Source organism: Schistocerca gregaria, chromosome 10, assembly GCF_023897955.1.
Source record: "Schistocerca gregaria isolate iqSchGreg1 chromosome 10, iqSchGreg1.2, whole genome shotgun sequence".
Lineage (NCBI taxonomy): Eukaryota > Metazoa > Arthropoda > Insecta > Orthoptera > Acrididae > Schistocerca > Schistocerca gregaria.
The window spans coordinates 105,570,318-105,586,097 of NC_064929.1; positions in this window are offsets into that span (position 1 = coordinate 105,570,318).

Here is a 15,780-nt window from a genome sequence, read left to right on the forward strand (position 1 = left end):
TTATTAGTGCGCAGGAAGCACCCTCCTCCCACGCCTACACTTAATTTAGAAACAGTACAAGTGTTCCCGTAAGATTCTCAAGCCTATGTCGGAAAGATCTGCCTTGCGCCGAGTTCACGTAAATCCCACTGCACATTCCTATTCTTTGCGTGCAGTCAGCTGCTACTGGTGTTGCTAGTTGTGACTGCTGATAACAGATGCCGTAGCAATCAATTCATGGAGTGAGTTGTATGTTTTGCGATAGTCTGTCTCTGACAAGCAAGCACAGGTGACATAGGTGCGAACACAGGAAGCTTGCAGACCCTCGCTGCCTGCAGACACCGAGCAGCCACACTAGGAGGGCGGCCTAAGCCGTAGGCGAAATGTACTCATTCGCTTTGGCGCGACGTCGAACTATAAATAATGCTGTCACTAGCGTGAGCGTCGTGGAAAGTCGGAAAAGTCGGCTGCGAGGGTGAGTGCCAAGTTTGGGGAGCGTTTCGTAGTATGCGCAGTGCAATGGAGACGCGGAAACTTGTTGTGGCCCAGTGTTTTGCAGTTGGACGACAAGATTGGTACACAGTAGTAAAGAGCGAGGCACTGAGTTGGCATAAATAATGTAGTGCACAATGGAGCTCGAGATGTGTTTGTTACCTCAGGTGCTGTATAATTGTCGACAAGGAGTGAAAACGGAGCAATTTGTGACGGCTCTTTCAATTTAAGACGTTAAAAACAGACGGAATTTGCATTTGTAATACCAGAGCATCGAAACTACTTGGAACTTTTGTGTATATGAACGGGTCCGCGCCTTTGTACTCTGCTCCCTTCACCGCTACAAACCAACCAACCATCGTGTCCGTGCGCATCTGAGTCGCAAAGAATGGGGAATAGCGCAGTTTGCTCGTGCATGGGGCGTAGCTCAGTTGGTAGAGCGTTCGCTTGGCATGTGAAAGGTCCAGGGTTCAAGCCGCGGCGCCTCCATTTTTTGTGGTCAGTGCATGGTAAGTGTTGGTCGCGGCGAACCTAAAGGCACGCAAGATGTTGCAAAGCCAGCGTCACAGACTGATATGATGTATACTGACGTAAGGAGAGCAAGATGTAAGTGTGGGGACCGGCTGTTATCGAGGTGTCATCGAGTGCAGATCTGTCTTAGGTATCGCGGCTTAACCTCATTGAAGTCTAGAGGGTGGACAACACGTTGGTCTTACTCAGAGCGGTGTCCGAATTCTATTTTCGACGTTATACGTGCCACTTTCATTTTGGCCAACTACGATTCGATACAGAATGCACGAAACCTGAAAGACACCCTAACGGATACATAGAGAGTAGTGTTTGTCTGCTGAATAATGGGAGTGCAAGGGTCTGTGTCGTCTATATGGCTGTATGTAGCACCATTAGTCTTCGGGGGGGCGGGCGTAGCTCTGATGGTAGAGCGCTCGCTTAGTATGCGAGAGGTACTGGGATGAATACCCAGTGCCTCCAGAATTTTTAACACACCTACATGCGCACCTTGATATGCAAGTGGAATAATTCACAACCAGCAGATGTGTCTAGGAAGATACAAGCGAATGATTAGCATCCACAATTGACAAGCGTGCTGTTATTAGTGCGCAGGAAGCACCCTCCTCCCACGCCTACACTTAATTTAGAAACAGTACAAGTGTTCCCGTAAGATTCTCAAGCCTATGTCGGAAAGATCTGCCTTGCGCCGAGTTCACGTAAATCCCACTGCACATTCCTATTCTTTGCGTGCAGTCAGCTGCTACTGGTGTTGCTAGTTGTGACTGCTGATAACAGATGCCGTAGCAATCAATTCATGGAGTGAGTTGTATGTTTTGCGATAGTCTGTCTCTGACAAGCAAGCACAGGTGACATAGGTGCGAACACAGGAAGCTTGCAGACCCTCGCTGCCTGCAGACACCGAGCAGCCACACTAGGAGGGCGGCCTAAGCCGTAGGCGAAATGTACTCATTCGCTTTGGCGCGACGTCGAACTATAAATAATGCTGTCACTAGCGTGAGCGTCGTGGAAAGTCGGAAAAGTCGGCTGCGAGGGTGAGTGCCAAGTTTGGGGAGCGTTTCGTAGTATGCGCAGTGCAATGGAGACGCGGAAACTTGTTGTGGCCCAGTGTTTTGCAGTTGGACGACAAGATTGGTACACAGTAGTAAAGAGCGAGGCACTGAGTTGGCATAAATAATGTAGTGCACAATGGGGCTCGAGATGTGTTTGTTACCTCAGGTGCTGTATAATTGTCGACAAGGAGTGAAAACGGAGCAATTTGTGACGGCTCTTTCAATTTAAGACGTTAAAAACAGACGGAATTTGCATTTGTAATACCAGAGCATCGAAACTACTTGGAACTTTTGTGTATATGAACGGGTCCGCGCCTTTGTACTCTGCTCCCTTCACCGCTACAAACCAACCAACCATCGTGTCCGTGCGCATCTGAGTCGCAAAGAATGGGGAATAGCGCAGTTTGCTCGTGCATGGGGCGTAGCTCAGTTGGTAGAGCGTTCGCTTGGCATGTGAAAGGTCCAGGGTTCAAGCCGCGGCGCCTCCATTTTTTGTGGTTAGTGCATGGTAAGTGTTGGTCGCGGCGAACCTAAAGGCACGCAAGATGTTGCAAAGCCAGCGTCACAGACTGATATGATGTATACTGACGTAAGGAGAGCAAGATGTAAGTGTGGGGACCGGCTGTTATCGAGGTGTCATCGAGTGCAGATCTGTCTTAGGTATCGCGGCTTAACCTCATTGAAGTGTAGAGGGTGGACAACACGTTGGTCTTACTCAGAGCGGTGTCCGAATTCTATTTTCGACGTTATACGTGCCACTTTCATTTTGGCCAACTACGATTCGATACAGAATGCACGAAACCTGAAAGACACCCTAACGGATACATAGAGAGTAGTGTTTGTCTGCTGTATAATGGGAGTGCAAGGGTCTGTGTCGTCTATATGGCTGTATGTAGCACCATTAGTCTTCGGGGGGGCGGGCGTAGCTCAGATGGTAGAGCGCTCGCTTAGTATGTGAGAGGTACTGGGGTCAATACCCAGTGCCTCCAGAATTTTTAACACACCTACATGCGCACCTTGATATGCAAGTGGAATAATTCACAACCAGCAGATGTGTCTAGGAAGATACAAGCGAATGATTAGCATCCACAATTGACAAGCGTGCTGTTATTAGTGCGCAGGAAGCACCCTCCTCCCACGCCTACACTTAATTTAGAAACAGTACAAGTGTTCCCGTAAGATTCTCAAGCCTATGTCGGAAAGATCTGCCTTGCGCCGAGTTCACGTAAATCCCACTGCACATTCCTATTCTTTGCGTGCAGTCAGCTGCTACTGGTGTTGCTAGTTGTGACTGCTGATAACAGATGCCGTAGCAATCAATTCATGGAGTGAGTTGTATGTTTTGCGATAGTCTGTCTCTGACAAGCAAGCACAGGTGACATAGGTGCGAACACAGGAAGCTTGCAGACCCTCGCTGCCTGCAGACACCGAGCAGCCACACTAGGAGGGCGGCCTAAGCCGTAGGCGAAATGTACTCATTCGCTTTGGCGCGACGTCGAACTATAAATAATGCTGTCACTAGCGTGAGCGTCGTGGAAAGTCGGAAAAGTCGGCTGCGAGGGTGAGTGCCAAGTTTGGGGAGCGTTTCGTAGTATGCGCAGTGCAATGGAGACGCGGAAACTTGTTGTGGCCCAGTGTTTTGCAGTTGGACGACAAGATTGGTACACAGTAGTAAAGAGCGAGGCACTGAGTTGGCATAAATAATGTAGCGCACAATGGGGCTCGAGATGTGTATGTTACCTCAGGTGCTGTATAATTGTCGACAAGGAGTGAAAACGGAGCAATTTGTGACGGCTCTTTCAATTTAAGACGTTAAAAACAGACGGAATTTGCATTTGTAATACCAGAGCATTGAAACTACTTGGAACTTTTGTGTATATGAACGGGTCCGCGCCTTTGTACTCTGCTACCTTCAACGCTACAAACCAACCAACCATCGTGTCCGTGCGCATCTGTGTCGCAAAGAATGGGGAATAGCGCAGTTTGCTCGTGCATGGGGCGTAGCTCAGTTGGAAGAGCGTTCGCTTGGCATGTGAAAGGTCCAGGGTTCAAGCCGCGGCGCCTCCATTTTTTGTGGTCAGTGCATGGTAAGTGTTGGTCGCGGCGAACCTAAAGGCACGCAAGATGTTGCAAAGCCAGCGTCACAGACTGATATGATGTATACTGACGTAAGGAGAGCAAGATGTAAGTGTGGGGACCGGCTGTTATCGAGGTGTCATCGAGTGCAGATCTGTCTTAGGTATCGCGGCTTAACCTCATTGAAGTCTAGAGGGTGGACAACACGTTGGTCTTACTCAGAGCGGTGTCCGAATTCTATTTTCGACGTTATACGTGCCACTTTCATTTTGGCCAACTACGATTCGATACAGAATGCACGAAACCTGAAAGACACCCTAACGGATACATAGACAGTAGTGTTTGTCTGCTGTATAATGGGAGTGCAAGGGTCTGTGTCGTCTATATGGCTGTATGTAGCACCATTAGTCTTCGGGGGGGCGGGCGTAGCTCAGATGGTAGAGCGCTCGCTTAGTATGTGAGAGGTACTGGGATCAATACCCAGTGCCTCCAGAATTTTTAACACACCTACATGCGCACCTTGATATGCAAGTGGAATAATTCACAACCAGCAGATGTGTCTAGGAAGATACAAGCGAATGATTAGCATCCACAATTGACAAGCGTGCTGTTATTAGTGCGCAGGAAGCACCCTCCTCCCACGCCTACACTTAATTTAGAAACAGTACAAGTGTTCCCGTAAGATTCTCAAGCCTATGTCGGAAAGATCTGCCTTGCGCCGAGTTCACGTAAATCCCACTGCACATTCCTATTCTTTGCGTGCAGTCAGCTGCTACTGGTGTTGCTAGTTGTGACTGCTGATAACAGATGCCGTAGCAATCAATTCATGGAGTGAGTTGTATGTTTTGCGATAGTCTGTCTCTGACAAGCAAGCACAGGTGACATAGGTGCGAACACAGGAAGCTTGCAGACCCTCGCTGCCTGCAGACACCGAGCAGCAACACTAGGAGGGCGGCCTAAGCCGTAGGCGAAATGTACTCATTCGCTTTGGCGCGACGTCGAACTATAAATAATGCTGTCACTAGCGTGAGCGTCGTGGAAAGTCGGAAAAGTCGGCTGCGAGGGTGAGTTCCAAGTTTGGGGAGCGTTTCGTAGTATGCGCAGTGCAATGGAGACGCGGAAACTTGTTGTGGCCCAGTGTTTTGCAGTTGGACGACAAGATTGGTACACAGTAGTAAAGAGCGAGGCACTGAGTTGGCATAAATAATGTAGTGCACAATGGAGCTCGAGATGTGTTTGTTACCTCAGGTGCTGTATAATTGTCGACAAGGAGTGAAAACGGAGCAATTTGTGACGGCTCTTTCAATTTAAGACGTTAAAAACAGACGGAATTTGCATTTGTAATACCAGAGCATCGAAACTACTTGGAACTTTTGTGTATATGAACGGGTCCGCGCCTTTGTACTCTGCTCCCTTCACCGCTACAAACCAACCAACCATCGTGTCCGTGCGCATCTGAGTCGCAAAGAATGGGGAATAGCGCAGTTTGCTCGTGCATGGGGCGTAGCTCAGTTGGTAGAGCGTTCGCTTGGCATGTGAAAGGTCCAGGGTTCAAGCCGCGGCGCCTCCATTTTTTGTGGTCAGTGCATGGTAAGTGTTGGTCGCGGCGAACCTAAAGGCACGCAAGATGTTGCAAAGCCAGCGTCACAGACTGATATGATGTATACTGACGTAAGGAGAGCAAGATGTAAGTGTGGGGACCGGCTGTTATCGAGGTGTCATCGAGTGCAGATCTGTCTTAGGTATCGCGGCTTAACCTCATTGAAGTCTAGAGGGTGGACAACACGTTGGTCTTACTCAGAGCGGTGTCCGAATTCTATTTTCGACGTTATACGTGCCACTTTCATTTTGGCCAACTACGATTCGATACAGAATGCACGAAACCTGAAAGACACCCTAACGGATACATAGAGAGTAGTGTTTGTCTGCTGAATAATTGGAGTGCAAGGGTCCGTGTCGTCTATATGGCTGTATGTAGCACCATTAGTCTTCGGAGGGGGGGGTGGGCGGGCGTAGCTCAGATGGTAGAGCGCTTGCTTAGTATGCGAGAGGTACTGGGATCAATACCCAGTGCCTCCAGAATTTTTAACACACCTACATGAGCACCTTGATATGCAAGTGGAATAATTCACAACCAGCAGATGTGTCTAGGAAGATACAAGCGAATGATTAGCATCCACAATTGACAAGCGTGCTGTTATTAGTGCGCAGGAAGCACCCTCCTCCCACGCCTACACTTAATTTAGAAACAGTACAAGTGTTCCCGTAAGATTCTCAAGCCTATGTCGGAAAGATCTGCCTTGCGCCGAGTTCACGTAAATCCCACTGCACATTCCTATTCTTTGCGTGCAGTCAGCTGCTACTGGTGTTGCTAGTTGTGACTGCTGATAACAGATGCCGTAGCAATCAATTCATGGAGTGAGTTGTATGTTTTGCGATAGTCTGTCTCTGACAAGCAAGCACTGGTGACATAGGTGCGAACACAGGAAGCTTGCAGACCCTCGCTGCCTGCAGACACCGAGCAGCCACACTAGGAGGGCGGCCTAAGCCGTAGGCGAAATGTACTCATTCGCTTTGGCGCGACGTCGAACTATAAATAATGCTGTCACTAGCGTGAGCGTCGTGGAAAGTCGGAAAAGTCGGCTGCGAGGGTGAGTGCCAAGTTTGGGGAGCGTTTCGTAGTATGCGCAGTGCAATGGAGACGCGGAAACTTGTTGTGGCCCAGTGTTTTGCAGTTGGACGACAAGATTGGTACACAGTAGTAAAGAGCGAGGCACTGAGTTGGCATAAATAATGTAGTGCACAATGGGGCTCGAGATGTGTTTGTTACCTCAGGTGCTGTATAATTGTCGACAAGGAGTGAAAACGGAGCAATTTGTGACGGCTCTTTCAATTTAAGACGTTAAAAACAGACGGAATTTGCATTTGTAATACCAGAGCATCGAAACTACTTGGAACTTTTGTGTATATGAACGGGTCCGCGCCTTTGTACTCTGCTCCCTTCACCGCTACAAACCAACCAACCATCGTGTCCGTGCGCATCTGAGTCGCAAAGAATGGGGAATAGCGCAGTTTGCTCGTGTATGGGGCGTAGCTCAGTTGGTAGAGCGTTCGCTTGGCATGTGAAAGGTCCAGGGTTCAAGCCGCGGCGCCTCCATTTTTTGTGGTTAGTGCATGGTAAGTGTTGGTCGCGGCGAACCTAAAGGCACGCAAGATGTTGCAAAGCCAGCGTCACAGACTGATATGATGTATACTGACGTAAGGAGAGCAAGATGTAAGTGTGGGGACCGGCTGTTATCGAGGTGTCATCGAGTGCAGATCTGTCTTAGGTATCGCGGCTTAACCTCATTGAAGTCTAGAGGGTGGACAACACGTTGGTCTTACTCAGAGCGGTGTCCGAATTCTATTTTCGACGTTATACGTGCCACTTTCATTTTGGCCAACTACGATTCGATACAGAATGCACGAAACCTGAAGGACACCCTAACGGATACATAGAGAGTAGTGTTTGTCTGCTGAATAATGGGAGTGCAAGGGTCTGTGTCGTCTATATGGCTGTATGTAGCACCATTAGTCTTCGGGGGGGCGGGCGTAGCTCAAATGGTAGAGCGCTCGCTTAGTATGTGAGAGGTACTGGGATCAATACCCAGTGCCTCCAGAATTTTTAACACACCTACATGCGCACCTTGATATGCAAGTGGAATAATTCACAACCAGCAGATGTGTCTAGGAAGATACAAGCGAATGATTAGCATCCACAATTGACAAGCGTGCTGTTATTAGTGCGCAGGAAGCACCCTCCTCCCTCGCCTACACTTAATTTAGAAACAGTACAAGTGTTCCCGTAAGATTCTCAAGCCTATGTCGGAAAGATCTGCCTTGCGCCGAGTTCACGTAAATCCCACTGCACATTCCTATTCTTTGCGTGCAGTCAGCTGCTACTGGTGTTGCTAGTTGTGACTGCTGATAACAGATGCCGTAGCAATCAATTCATGGAGTGAGTTGTATGTTTTGCGATAGTCTGTCTCTGACAAGCAAGCACAGGTGACATAGGTGCGAACACAGGAAGCTTGCAGACCCTCGCTGCCTGCAGACACCGAGCAGCCACACTAGGAGGGCGGCCTAAGCCGTAGGCGAAATGTACTCATTCGCTTTGGCGCGACGTCGAACTATAAATAATGCTGTCACTAGCGTGAGAGTCGTGGAAAGTCGGAAAAGTCGGCTGCGAGGGTGAGTGCCAAGTTTGGGGAGCGTTTCGTAGTATGCGCAGTGCAATGGAGACGCGGAAACTTGTTGTGGCCCAGTGTTTTGCAGTTGGACGACAAGATTGGTACACAGTAGTAAAGAGCGAGGCACTGAGTTGGCATAAATAATGTAGCGCACAATGGGGCTCGAGATGTGTTTGTTACCTCAGGTGCTGTATAATTGTCGACAAGGAGTGAAAACGGAGCAATTTGTGACGGCTCTTTCAATTTAAGACGTTAAAAACAGACGGAATTTGCATTTGTAATACCAGAGCATTGAAACTACTTGGAACTTTTGTGTATATGAACGGGTCCGCGCCTTTGTACTCTGCTACCTTCAACGCTACAAACCAACCAACCATCGTGTCCGTGCGCATCTGAGTCGCAAAGAATGGGGAATAGCGCAGTTTGCTCGTGCATGGGGCGTTGCTCAGTTGGAAGAGCGTTCGCTTGGCATGTGAAAGGTCCAGGGTTCAAGCCACGGCGCCTCCATTTTTTGTGGTCAGTGCATGGTAAGTGTTGGTCGCGGCGAACCTAAAGGCACGCAAGATGTTGCAAAGCCAGCGTCACAGACTGATATGATGTATACTGACGTAAGGAGAGCAAGATGTAAGTGTGGGGACCGGCTGTTATCGAGGTGTCATCGAGTGCAGATCTGTCTTAGGTATCGCGGCTTAACCTCATTGAAGTCTAGAGGGTGGACAACACGTTGGTCTTACTCAGAGCGGTGTCCGAATTCTATTTTCGACGTTATACGTGCCACTTTCATTTTGGCCAACTACGATTCGATACAGAATGCACGAAACCTGAAAGACACCCTAACGGATACATAGAGAGTAGTGTTTGTCTGCTGTATAATGGGAGTGCAAGGGTCTGTGTCGTCTATATGGCTGTATGTAGCACCATTAGTCTTCGGGGGGGCGGGCGTAGCTCAGATGGTAGAGCGCTCGCTTAGTATGTGAGAGGTACTGGGATCAATACCCAGTGCCTCCAGAATTTTTAACACACCTACATGCGCACCTTGATATGCAAGTGGAATAATTCACAACCAGCAGATGTGTCTAGGAAGATACAAGCGAATGATTAGCATCCACAATTGACAAGCGTGCTGTTATTAGTGCGCAGGAAGCACCCTCCTCCCACGCCTACACTTAATTTAGAAACAGTACAAGTGTTCCCGTAAGATTCTCAAGCCTATGTCGGAAAGATCTGCCTTGCGCCGAGTTCACGTAAATCCCACTGCACATTCCTATTCTTTGCGTGCAGTCAGCTGCTACTGGTGTTGCTAGTTGTGACTGCTGATAACAGATGCCGTAGCAATCAATTCATGGAGTGAGTTGTATGTTTTGCGATAGTCTGTCTCTGACAAGCAAGCACAGGTGACATAGGTGCGAACACAGGAAGCTTGCAGACCCTCGCTGCCTGCAGACACCGAGCAGCAACACTAGGAGGGCGGCCTAAGCCGTAGGCGAAATGTACTCATTCGCTTTGGCGCGACGTCGAACTATAAATAATGCTGTCACTAGCGTGAGCGTCGTGGATAGTCGGAAAAGTCGGCTGCGAGGGTGAGTGCCAAGTTTGGGGAGCGTTTCGTAGTATGCGCAGTGCAATGGAGACGCGGAAACTTGTTGTGGCCCAGTGTTTTGCAGTTGGACGACAAGATTGGTACACAGTAGTAAAGAGCGAGGCACTGAGTTGGCATAAATAATGTAGTGCACAATGGGGCTCGAGATGTGTTTGTTACCTCAGGTGCTGTATAATTGTCGACAAGGAGTGAAAACGGAGCAATTTGTGACGGCTCTTTCAATTTAAGACGTTAAAAACAGACGGAATTTGCATTTGTAATACCAGAGCATCGAAACTACTTGGAACTTTTGTGTATATGAACGGGTCCGCGCCTTTGTACTCTGCTCCCTTCACCGCTACAAACCAACCAACCATCGTGTCCGTGCGCATCTGAGTCGCAAAGAATGGGGAATAGCGCAGTTTGCTCGTGCATGGGGCGTAGCTCAGTTGGTAGAGCGTTCGCTTGGCATGTGAAAGGTCCAGGGTTCAAGCCGCGGCGCCTCCATTTTTTGTGGTCAGTGCATGGTAAGTGTTGGTCGTGGCGAACCTAAAGGCACGCAAGATGTTGCAAAGCCAGCGTCACAGACTGATATGATGTATACTGACGTAAGGAGAGCAAGATGTAAGTGTGGGGACCGGCTGTTATCGAGGTGTCATCGAGTGCAGATCTGTCTTAGGTATCGCGGCTTAACCTCATTGAAGTCTAGAGGGTGGACAACACGTTGGTCTTACTCAGAGCGGTGTCCGAATTCTATTTTCGACGTTATACGTGCCACTTTCATTTTGGCCAACTACGATTCGATACAGAATGCACGAAACCTGAAAGACACCCTAACGGATACATAGAGAGTAGTGTTTGTCTGCTGAATAATGGGAGTGCAAGGGTCTGTGTCGTCTATATTGCTGTATGTAGCACCATTAGTCTTCGGGGGGGCGTAGCTCAGATGGTAGAGCGCTCGCTTAGTATGCGAGAGGTATTGGGATCAATACCCAGTGCCTCCAGAATTTTTAACACACCTACATGCGCACCTTGATATGCAAGTGGAATAATTCACAACCAGCAGATGTGTCTAGGAAGATACAAGCGAATAATTAGCATCCACAATTGACAAGCGTGCTGTTATTAGTGCGCAGGAAGCACCCTCCTCCCACGCCTACACTTAATTCAGAAACAGTACAAGTGTTCCCGTAAGATTCTCAAGCCTATGTCGGAAAGATCTGCCTTGCGCCGAGTTCACGTAAATCCCACTGCACATTCCTATTCTTTGCGTGCAGTCAGCTGCTACTGGTGTTGCTAGTTGTGACTGCTGATAACAGATGCCGTAGCAATCAATTCATGGAGTGAGTTGTATGTTTTGCGATAGTCTGTCTCTGACAAGCAAGCAAAGGTGACATAGGTGCGAACACAGGAAGCTTGCAGACCCTCGCTGCCTGCAGACACCGAGCAGCCACACTAGGAGGGCGGCCTAAGCCGTAGGCGAAATGTACTCATTCGCTTTGGCGCGACGTCGAACTATAAATAATGCTGTCACTAGCGTGAGCGTCGTGGAAAGTCGGAAAAGTCGGCTGCGAGGGTGAGTGCCAAGTTTGGGGAGCGTTTCGTAGTATGCGCAGTGCAATGGAGACGCGGAAACTTGTTGTGGCCCAGTGTTTTGCAGTTGGACGACAAGATTGGTACACAGTAGTAAAGAGCGAGGCACTGAGTTGGCATAAATAATGTAGTGCACAATGGGGCTCGAGATGTGTTTGTTACCTCAGGTGCTGTATAATTGTCGACAAGGAGTGAAAACGGAGCAATTTGTGACGGCTCTTTCAATTTAAGACGTTAAAAACAGACGGAATTTGCATTTGTAATACCAGAGCATCGAAACTACTTGGAACTTTTGTGTATATGAACGGGTCCGCGCCTTTGTACTCTGCTCCCTTCACCGCTACAAACCAACCAACCATCGTGTCCGTGCGCATCTGAGTCGCAAAGAATGGGGAATAGCGCAGCTTGCTCGTGCATGGGGCGTAGCTCTGTTGGTAGAGCGTTCGCTTGGCATGTGAAAGGTCCAGGGTTCAAGCCGCGGCGCCTCCATTTTTTGTGGTCAGTGCATGGTAAGTGTTGGTCGCGGCGAACCTAAAGGCACGCAAGATGTTGCAAAGCCAGCGTCACAGACTGATATGATGTATACTGACGTAAGGAGAGCAAGATGTAAGTGTGGGGACCGGCTGTTATCGAGGTGTCATCGAGTGCAGATCTGTCTTAGGTATCGCGGCTTAACCTCATTGAAGTCTAGAGGGTGGACAACACGTTGGTCTTACTCAGAGCGGTGTCCGAATTCTATTTTCGACGTTATACGTGCCACTTTCATTGTGGCCAACTACGATTCGATACAGAATGCACGAAACCTGAAAGATACCCTAACGGATATATAGAGAGTAGTGTTTGTCTGCTGAATAATGGGAGTGCAAGGGTCTGTGTCGTCTATATGGCTGTATGTAGCACCATTAGTCTTCGGGGGGGCGGGCGTAGCTCAGATGGTAGAGCGCTCGCTTAGTATGCGAGGGGTACTGGGATCAATACCCAGTGCCTCCAGAATTTTTAACACACCTACATGCGCACCTTGATATGCAAGTAGAATAATTCACAACCAGCAAATGTGTCTAGGAAGATACAAGCGAATGATTAGCATCCACAATTGACAAGCGTGCTGTTATTAGAGCGCAGGAAGCACCCTCCTCCCACGCCTACACTTAATTCAGAAACAGTACAAGTGTTCCCGTAAGATTCTCAAGCCTATGTCGGAAAGATCTGCCTTGCGCCGAGTTCACGTAAATCCCACTGCACATTCCTATTCTTTGCGTGCAGTCAGCTCCTACTGGTGTTGCTAGTTGTGACTGCTGATAACAGATGCCGTAGCAATCAATTCATGGAGTGAGTTGTATGTTTTGCGATAGTCTGTCTCTGACAAGCAAGCACAGGTGACATAGGTGCGAACACAGGAAGCTTGCAGACCCTCGCTGCCTGCAGACACCGAGCAGCCACACTAGGAGGGCGGCCTAAGCCGTAGGCGAAATGTACTCATTCGCTTTGGCGCGACGTCGAACTATAAATAATGCTGTCACTAGCGTGAGCGTTTCGTGAGCGTCGTGGATAGTCGGAAAAGTCGGCTGCGAGGGTGAGTGCCAAGTTTGGGGAGCGTTTCGTAGTATGCGCAGTGCAATGGAGACGCGGAAACTTGTTGTGGCCCAGTGTTTTGCAGTTGGACGACAAGATTGGTACACAGTAGTAAAGAGCGAGGCACTGAGGCGGCATAAATAATGTAGTGCACAATGGGGCTCGAGATGTGTTTGTTACCTCAGGTGCTGTATAATTGTCGACAAGGAGTGAAAACGGAGCAATTTGTGACGGCTCTTTCAATTTAAGACGTTAAAAACAGACGGAATTTGCATTTGTAATACCAGAGCATCGAAACTACTTGGAACTTTTGTGTATATGAACGGGTCCGCGCCTTTGTACTCTGCTCCCTTCACCGCTACAAACCAACCAATCCTCGTGTCCGTGCGCATCTGAGTCGCAAACAATGGGGAATAGCGCAGTTTGCTCGTGCATGGGGCGTAGCTCAGTTGGTAGAGCGTTCGCTTGGCATGTGAAAGGTCCAGGGTTCAAGCCGCGGCGCCTCCATTTTTTGTGGTCAGTGCATGGTAAGTGTTGGTCGCGGCGAACCTAAAGGCACGCAAGATGTTGCAAAGCCAGCGTCACAGACTGATATGATGTATACTGACGTAAGGAGAGCAAGATGTAAGTGTGGGGACCGGCTGTTATCGAGGTGTCATCGAGTGCAGATCTGTCTTAGGTATCGCGGCTTAACCTCATTGAAGTCTAGAGGGTGGACAACACGTTGGTCTTACTCAGAGCGGTGTCCGAATTCTATTTTCGGCGTTATACGTGCCACTTTCATTGTGGCCAACTACGATTCGATACAGAATGCACGAAACCTGAAAGACACCCTAACGGATACATAGAGAGTAGTGTTTGTCTGCTGAATAATGGGAGTGCAAGGGTCTGTGTCGTCTATATGGCTGTATGTAGCACCATTAGTCTTAGGGGTGGCGGGCGTAGCTCAGATGGTAGAGCGCTTGCTTTGTATGCGAGAGGTACTGGGATCAATACCCAGTGCCTCTAGAATTTTTAACACACCAACATGCGCACCTTGATATGCAAGTGGAATAATTCACAGCCAGCAGATGTGTCTAGGAAGATACAAGCTTGCGCCGATGTCACGTAAATCCCACTGCACATTCCTATTCTTTGCGTGCAGTCAGCTGCTACTGGTGTTGCTAGTTGTGACTGCTGATAACAGAAGCCGTAGCAATCAATTCATGGAGTGAGTTGTATGTTTTGCGATAGTCTGTCTCTGACAAGCAAGCACAGGTGACATAGGTGCGAACACAGGAAGCTTGCAGACCCTCGCTGCCTGCAGACACCGAGCAGCCACACTAGGAGGGCGGCCTAAGCCGTAGGCGAATTGTGCTCATTCGCTTTGGTGCGACGTCGAACTATAAATAATGCTGTCACTAGCGTGAGCGTTGCGTGAGCGTCGTGGAAAGTCGGAAAAGTCGGCTGCGAGGGTGAGTGCCAAGTTTGGGGAGCGTTTCGTAGTATGCGCAGTGCAATGGAGACGCGGAAACTTGTTGTGGCCCAGTGTTTTGCAGTTGGACGACAAGATTGGTACACAGTAGTAAAGAGCGAGGCACTGAGTTGGCATAAATAATGTAGTGCACAATGGGGCTCGAGATGTGTTTGTTACCTCAGGTGCTGTATAATTGTCGACAAGGAGTGAAAACGGAGCAATTTGTGACGGCTCTTTCAATTTAAGACGTTAAAAACAGACGGAATTTGCATTTGTAATACCAGAGCATCGAAACTACTTGGAACTTTTGTGTATATGAACGGGTCCGCGCCTTTGTACTCTGCTCCCTTCACCGCTACAAACCAACCAACCATTGTGTCCGTGCGCATCTGAGTCGCAAAGAATGGGGAATAACGCAGTTTGCTCGTGCATGGGGCGTAGCTCAGTTGGTAGAGCGTTCGCTTGGCATGTGAAAGGTCCAGGGTTCAAGCCACGGCGCCTCCATTTTTTGTGGTCAGTGCATGGTAAGTGTTGGTCGCGGCGAACCTAAAGGCACGCAAGATGTTGCAAAGCCAGCGTCACAGACTGATATGATGTATACTGACGTAAGGAGAGCAAGATGTAAGTGTGGGGACCGGCTGTTATCGAGGTGTCATCGAGTGCAGATCTGTCTTAGGTATCGCGGCTTAACCTCATTGAAGTCTAGAGGGTGGACAACACGTTGGTCTTACTCAGAGCGGTGTCCGAATTCTATTTTCGACGTTATACGTGCCACTTTCATTTTGGCCAACTACGATTCGATACAGAATGCACGAAACCTGAAAGACACCCTAACGGATACATAGAGAGTAGTGTTTGTCTGCTGAATAATGGGAGTGCAAGGGTCTGTGTCGTCTATATGGCTGTATGTAGCACCATTAGTCTTCGGGGGGGCGGGCGTAGCTCAGATGGTAGAGCGCTCGCTTAGAATTTTTAACACACCTACATGCGCACCTTGATATGCAAGTGGAATAATTCACAACAAGCAGATGTGTCTAGGAAGATACAAGCGAATGATTAGCATCCACAATTGACAAGCGTGCTGTTATTAGTGCGCAGGAAGCACCCTCCTCCCACGCCTACACTTAATTTAGAAACAGTACAAGTGTTCCCGTAAGATTCTCAAGCCTATGTCGGAAAGATCTGCCTTGCGCCGAGTTCACGTAAATCCCACTGCACATTCCT